This window comes from Carassius auratus, unplaced genomic scaffold, assembly GCF_003368295.1.
Source record: "Carassius auratus strain Wakin unplaced genomic scaffold, ASM336829v1 scaf_tig00056393, whole genome shotgun sequence".
Classification (NCBI taxonomy): domain Eukaryota; kingdom Metazoa; phylum Chordata; class Actinopteri; order Cypriniformes; family Cyprinidae; genus Carassius; species Carassius auratus.
This window is the reverse complement of record NW_020527379.1, coordinates 1-7,500: the sequence shown is the minus strand read 5'-3', so window position 1 is coordinate 7,500 and position 7,500 is coordinate 1. Positions and strand designations below refer to the sequence as shown.

General features: G+C 38.8%; 5 non-coding genes across 5 annotated transcripts; all 5 read left to right on the top strand.

Moving 5' to 3' along the window:
- The first annotated feature begins 1,419 nt into the window (after positions 1-1,419).
- LOC113090526 (5S ribosomal RNA) lies at positions 1,420-1,538 on the top strand. The gene has a single exon (XR_003287144.1). It is a non-coding gene; the product is annotated as a 5S ribosomal RNA (ribosomal RNA).
- Positions 1,539-2,458: 920 nt separating this feature from the next.
- Positions 2,459-2,577, top strand: LOC113090519 (5S ribosomal RNA). Its single transcript, XR_003287138.1, has one exon. It is a non-coding gene; the product is annotated as a 5S ribosomal RNA (ribosomal RNA).
- A 517-nt stretch (positions 2,578-3,094) lies between these two features.
- LOC113090513 (5S ribosomal RNA) lies at positions 3,095-3,213 on the top strand. Its single transcript, XR_003287134.1, has one exon. It is a non-coding gene; the product is annotated as a 5S ribosomal RNA (ribosomal RNA).
- A 1,729-nt stretch (positions 3,214-4,942) lies between these two features.
- Positions 4,943-5,063, top strand: LOC113090521 (5S ribosomal RNA). Its single transcript, XR_003287140.1, has one exon. It is a non-coding gene; the product is annotated as a 5S ribosomal RNA (ribosomal RNA).
- Positions 5,064-6,653: 1,590 nt separating this feature from the next.
- LOC113090512 (5S ribosomal RNA) lies at positions 6,654-6,772 on the top strand. Its single transcript, XR_003287133.1, has one exon. It is a non-coding gene; the product is annotated as a 5S ribosomal RNA (ribosomal RNA).
- The last annotated feature ends 728 nt before the right edge of the window (positions 6,773-7,500 follow it).

The following is a 7,500-nucleotide window of genomic DNA, read 5'->3' as shown; positions in this document are numbered from 1 at the left end:
AATAATCTTGCAAAAAAAGAGTCAATAGCCGATCTCTGAATATTAGCAGGTTTGGGCCTTGTTAGTACATGGATGGGAGACTGCCTGGGAATACCAGGTGCTTTCAACTTTTTGGATATTTTTCACGAATTATATAATAATCTTGCAAAAAAAAAGAGTCAATGCCCGATCTCTGCATATTAGCAGGTTTAGGTCTGGTTAGTACTTGGATGGGAGACCGCCTTGAAATACCAGGTGCTGTAAGCTTTTTGGAAAATTTTCACTAAGTATAGACCAATTTTGCCAAAACATGGCCGTTCTCTGAATATTAGCAGGTTTGGGCCTGGTTAGTACATGGATGGGAGACTGCCTGGGAATACCAGGTGCTTTAAACTTTGTGGATATTTTTCATGAATTATATAATAATCTTGCAAAAAAAGAGTCAATGGCCGATCTCTGAATATTAGCAGGTTTGGGCCTTGTTAGTACATGGATGGGAGACTGCCTGGGAATACCAGGTGCTTTAAACTTTTTGGATATTTTTCATGAATTATATAATAATCTTGCAAAAAAAAGAGTCAATAGCCGATCTCTGAATATTAGCAGGTTTGGGCCTTGTTAGTACATGGATGGGAGACTGCCTGGGAATACCAGGTGCTTTAAACTTTGTGGATATTGTTCATAAATTATATAATAATCTTGCAAAAAAAAAGAGTCAATGGCCGATCTCTGAATATTAGCAGGTTTGGGCCTTGTTAGTACATGGATGGGAGACTGCCTGGGAATACCAGGTGCTTTAAACTTCATGGATATTTTTCACGAATTATATAAATAATCTTGCAAAAAAAAAGAGTCAATGCAAGATCTCTGCATATTAGCAGGTTTAGGTCTGGTTAGTTCTTGGATGGGAGACCGTCTCGAAATACCAGGTGCTGTAAGCTTTTTGGAAAATTTTCACTTAGTATAGAACAATTTTGCCAAAACATGGCCGATCTCTGAATATTAGCAGGTTTGGGCCTGGTTAGCACATGGATGGGAGACTGCCTGGGAATACCAGGTGCTTTAAACTTTGTGGATATTTTTCATAAATTATATAATAATCTTGCAAAAAAAAAGAGTCAATGGCCGATCTCTGAATATTAGCAGGTTTGGGCCTTGTTAGTACATGGATGGGAGACTGCCTGGGAATACCAGGTGCTTTAAACTTTTTGGATATTTTTCACGAATTATATAATAATCTTGCAAAAAAAAAAAAAAAAAAAAAAGAGTCAATGCCAGATCTCTGAATCTTAGCAGGTTTAAGTCTGGTTAGTACTTGGATGAGAGACCGCCTAGGAATACCAGGCGTTTTAAGCTTTTGGGTTTTCGTTCCTACTTATATAATGTACTGGCCAGTAGATTGGCTGAACTTTAAATAGCCCTCTCTTCGGAGCAGTCTTCGCTTACGGCCATACCAACCTGGCTATGCCCGATCTCGTCTGATCTCGAAAGCTAAGCAGGTTTGGGCCTGGTTAGTACTTGGATGGGAGACCGCCTGGGAATACCAGGTGCTGTAAGCTTTTTGGAAATTTTTCACTTAGTATAGAACAATTTTGCCAAAACATGGCCGTTCTCTGAATATTAGCAGGTTTGGGCCTGGTTAGTACATGGATGGGAGACTGCCTGGGAATACCAGGTGCTTTAAACTTTGTGGATATTTTTCATGAATTATATAATAATCTTGCAAAGAAAAAGAGTCAATGGCCGATCTCTGAATATTAGCAGGTTTGGGCCTTGTTAGTACATGGATGGGAGACTGCCTGGGAATACCAGGTGCTTTAAACTTTTTGGATATTTTTCATGAATTATATAATAATCTTGCAAAAAAAAAAGAGTCAATGGCCGATCTCTGTATATTAGCAGGTTTGGGCCTTGTTAGTACATGGATGGGAGACTGCCTGGGAATACCAGGTGCTTTAAACTTTGTGGATATTTTTCATGAATTATATATTAATCTTGCAAAAAAAAAAGAGTCAATGGCCGATCTCTGAATATTAGCAGGTTTGGGCCTTGTTAGTACATGGATGGGAGACTGCCTGGGAATAGCAGGTGCTTTAAACTTTGTGGATATTTTTCATTAATTATATATTAATCTTGCAAAAAAAAAAGAGTCAATGGCCGATCTCTGAATATTAGCAGGTTTGGGCCTTGTTAGTAGATGGATGGGAGACTGCCTGGGGATACCAGGTGCTTTAAACTTTTTGGATATTTTTCACGAATTATATAATAATCTTGCAAACAAAAAAAAACAAAAAAAAAAAAAAAGAGTCAATGCCAGATCTCTGAATCTTAGCAGGTTTAGGTCTGGTTAGTACTTGGATGAGAGACCGCCTAGGAATACCAGGCGTTTTAAGCTTTTGGGTTTTCTTTCCTACTTATAAAATATACTGGCCAGTAGATTGGCTGAACTTTAAATAGCCCTCTCTTCGGAGCAGTCTTCGCTTACGGCCGTACCAACCTGGCTATGCCAGATCTCGTCTGATCTCGGAAGCTAAGCAGGTTTGGGCCTGGTTAGTACTTGGATGGGAGACCGCCTGGGAATACCAGGTGCTGTAAACTTTTTGGAAATTTTTCACTTAGTGTAGAACAATTTTGCCAAAACATAGAGTCAATGGCCGATCTCTGAATATTAGCAGGTTTGGGCCTTGTTAGTACATGGATGGGAGACTGCCTGGGAATACCAGGTGCTTTTAAACTTTGTGGATATTTTTCATGAATTATATATTAATCTTGCAAAAAAAAAAAAGAGTCAATGGCCGGGTCTCTGAATATTAGCAGGTTTGGGCCTTGTTAGTAGATGGATGGGAGACTGCCTGGGAATACCAGGTGCTTTAAACTTTTTGGATATTTTTCACGAATTATATAATAATCTTGCAAACAAAAAAAAAAAAAAAAAAAAAAGAGTCAATGCCAGATCTCTGAATCTTAGCAGGTTTAGGTCTGGTTAGTACTTGGATGAGAGACTGCCTAGGAATACCAGGCGTTTTAAGCTTTTGGGTTTTCTTTCCTACTTATATAATGTACTGGCCAGTAGATTGGCTGAACTTTAAATAGCCCTCTCTTCGGAGCAGTCTTCACTTATGGCCATACCAACCTGGCTATGCCCGATCTCGTCTGATCTCGGAAGCTAAGCAGGTTTGGGCCTGGTTAGTACTTGGATGGGAGACCGCCTGGGAATACCAGGTGCTGTAAGCTTTTTGGAAATTTTTCACTTAGTATATAACAATTTTGCCAAAACATAGAGTCAATGGCCGATCTCTGCATATTAGCAGGTTTGGGCATTGTAAGTACATGGATGGGAGACTGCCTGGGAATACCAGGTGCTTTAAACTTTTTGGATATTTTTTCACAAATTATATAATAATCTTGCAAAAAAAAGAGTCAATAGCCGATCTCTGAATATTAGCAGGTTTGGGCCTTGTTAGTACATGGATGGGAGACTGCCTGGGAATACCAGGTGCTTTCAACTTTTTGGATATTTTTCACGAATTATATAATAATCTTGCAAAAAAAAAGAGTCAATGCCCGATCTCTGCATATTAGCAGGTTTAGGTCTGGTTAGTACTTGGATGGGAGACCGCCTTGAAATACCAGGTGCTGTAAACTTTTTGGAAAATTTTCACTAAGTATAGACCAATTTTGCCAAAACATGGCCGTTCTCTGAATATTAGCAGGTTTGGGCCTGGTTAGTACATGGATGGGAGACTGCCTGGGAATACCAGGTGCTTTAAACTTTGTGGATATTTTTCATGAATTATATAATAATCTTGCAAAAAAAGAGTCAATGGCCGATCTCTGAATATTAGCAGGTTTGGGCCTTGTTAGTACATGGATGGGAGACTGCCTGGGAATACCAGGTGCTTTAAACTTTTTGGATATTTTTCATGAATTATATAATAATCTTGCAAAAAAAAGAGTCAATAGCCGATCTCTGAATATTAGCAGGTTTGGGCCTTGTTAGTACATGGATGGGAGACTTGCCTGGGAATACCAGGTGCTTTAAAACTTTGTGGATATTGTTCATAAATTATATAATATCTTGCAAAAAAAAGAGTCAATGGCCGATCTCTGAATATTAGCAGGTTTGGGCCTTGTTAGTACATGGATGGGAGACTGCCTGGGAATACCAGGTGCTTTAAACTTCATGGATATTTTTTCACGAATTATATAATAATCTTGCAAAAAAAAAGAGTCAATGCAAGATCTCTGCATATTAGCAGGTTTAGGTCTGGTTAGTTCTTGGATGGGAGACCGTCTCGAAAATACCAGGTGCTGTAAGCTTTTTGGAAAATTTTCACTTAGTATAGAAAATTTTGCCAAAACATGGCCGATCTCTGAATATTAGCAGGTTGGGCCTGGTTAGTACATGGATGCGAGACTGCCTGGGAATACCAGGTGCTTTAAACTTTGTGGATATTTTACATGAATTATATAATAATCTTGCAAAAAAAAGAGTCAATGGCCGATCTCTGAATATTAGCAGGTTTGGGCCTTGTTAGTACATGGATGGGAGACTGCCTGGGAATACCAGGTGCTTTAAAACTTTGTGGATATTTTTTCATGAATTATATATTAATCTTGCAAAAAAAAAAAAGAGTCAATGGCCGGTCTCTGATATTAGCAGGTTTGGGGCCTTGTTAGTAGATGGATGGGAGACTGCCTGGGAATACCAGGTGCTTTAAACTTTTTGGATATTTTTCACGAATTATATAATAATCTTGCAAACAAAAAAAAAAAAAAAAAAAAAAAGAGTCAATGCCCAGATCTCTGAATCTTAGCAGGTTTAGGTCTGGTTAGTACTTGGATGAGAGACTGCCTAGGAATACCAGGCGTTTAAGCTTTTGGGTTTTCTTTCCTACTTATATAATGTACTGGCCAGTAGATTGGCTGAACTTTAAATAGCCCTCTCTTCGGAGCAGTCTTCACTTATGGCCATACCAACCTGGCTATGCCCGATCTCGTCTGATCTCGGAAAGCTAAGCAGGTTTGGGCCTGGGTTAGTACTTGGATGGGAGACCGCCTGGGAATACCAGGTGCTGTAAGCTTTTGGAAATTTTTCACTTAGTATATAACAATTTTGCCAAAACATAGAGTCAATGGCCGATCTCTGCATATTAGCAGGTTTGGGCATTGTAAGTACATGGATGGGAGACTGCCTGGGAATACCAGGTGCTTTAAACTTTTTGGATATTTTTCACAAATTATATAATAATCTTGCAAAAAAAAAGAGTCAATAGCCGATCTCTGAATATTAGCAGGTTTGGGCCTTGTTAGTACATGGATGGGAGACTGCCTGGGAATACCAGGTGCTTTCAACTTTTTGGATATTTTTCACGAATTATATAATAATCTTGCAAAAAAAAAGAGTCAATGCCCGATCTCTGCATATTAGCAGGTTTAGGTCTGGTTAGTACTTGGATGGGAGACCGCCTTGAAAATACCAGGTGCTGTAAGCTTTTTGGAAAATTTTCACTAAGTATAGACCAATTTTGCCAAAACATGGCCGTTCTCTGAATATTAGCAGGTTTGGGCCTGGTTAGTACATGGATGGGAGACTGCCTGGGAATACCAGGTGCTTTTAAACTTTGTGGATATTTTTCATGAATTATATAATAATCTTGCAAAAAAAGAGTCAATGGCCGATCTCTGAATATTAGCAGGTTTGGGCCTTGTTAGTACATGGATGGGAGACTGCCTGGGAATACCAGGTGCTTTAAACTTTTTGGATATTTTTCATGAATTATATAATAATCTTGCAAAAAAAAGAGTCAATAGCCGATCTCTGAATATTAGCAGGTTTGGGCCTTGTTAGTACATGGATGGGAGACTGCCTGGGAATACCAGGTGCTTTAAAACTTTGTGGATATTTTTCATAAATTATATAATAATCTTGCAAAAAAAAAGAGTCAATGGCCGATCTCTGAATATTAGCAGGTTTGGGCCTTGTTAGTACATGGATGGGAGACTGCCTGGGAATACCAGGTGCTTTAAACTTCATGGATATTTTCACGAATTATATAAATAATCTTGCAAAAAAAAAGAGTCAATGCAAGATCTCTGCATATTAGCAGGTTTAGGTCTGGTTAGTTCTTGGATGGGAGACCGTCTCGAAATACCAGGTGCTGTAAGCTTTTTGGAAAATTTTCACTTAGTATAGAACAATTTTGCCAAAACATGGCCGATCTCTGAATATTAGCAGGTTTGGGCCTGGTTAGTACATGGATGGGAGACTGCCTGGGAATACCAGGTGCTTTAAACTTTGTGGATATTTTCATGAATTATATAATAATCTTGCCAAAAAAAAAAAGTCAATGGCCGATCTCTGAATATTAGCAGGGTTTGGGCCTTGTTTAGTACATGGGATGGGAGACTGCCTGGGGAATACCAGGTGACTTTAACTTTTTTGGATATTTTTCACGAATTATATAATAATCTTGCAAAAAAAAAAAAAAAAAAAAAAGAGTCAATGCCAGATCTCTGAATCTTAGCAGGTTTAGGTCTGGTTAGTACTTGGATGAGAGACCGCCTAGGAATACCAGGCGTTTTAAGCTTTTGGGTTTTCTTTCCTACTTATATAATGTACTGGCCAGTAGATTGGCTGAACTTTAAATAGCCCTCTCTTCGGAGCAGTCTTCGCTTACGGCCATACCAACCTGGCTATGCCCGATCTCGTCTGATCTCGGAAGCTAAGCAGGTTTGGGCCTGGTTAGTACTTGGATGGGAGACCGCCTGGGAATACCAGGTGCTGTAAGCTTTTTGGGATATTTTTCACTTAGTATAGAACAATTTTGCCAAAACATAGAGTCAATGGCCGATCTCTGCATATTAGCAGGTTTGGGCCTTGTTAGTACATGGATGGGAGACTGCCTGGGAATACCAGGTGCTTTAAACTTTTTGGATATTTTTCACAAATTATATAATAATCTTGCAAAAAAAAGAGTCAATGGCCGATCTCTGAATATTAGCAGGTTTTGGGCCTTGTTAGTACATGGATGGGAGACTGCCTGGGAATACCAGGTGCTTTAAACTTTTTGGATATTTTTCACGAATTATATAATAATCTTGCAAAAAAAAAGAGTCAATGCCCGATCTCTGAATATTAGCAGGTTTAGGCCTTGTTAGTACTTGGATGGGAGACTGCCTGGAATACCAGGTGCTTTAAGCTTTTGGAAAATTTTCACTTAGTATAGAACAATTTTGCAAAACATGGCCGATCTCTGAATATTAGCAGGTTTGGGCCTGTTAGTACATGGATGGGAGACTGCCTGGGAATACCAGGTGCTTTAAACTTTGTGGATATTTTTCATGAATTATATAATAATCTTGCAAAAAAAAAAGAGTCAATGGCCGATCTCTGAATATTAGCAGGTTTGGGCCTTGTTAGTAGATGGATGGGAGACTGCCTGGGAATACCAGGTGCTTTAAACTTTATGGATATTTTTTCACGAATTATATAATAATCTTGCAAAAAAAAAAAAAAAA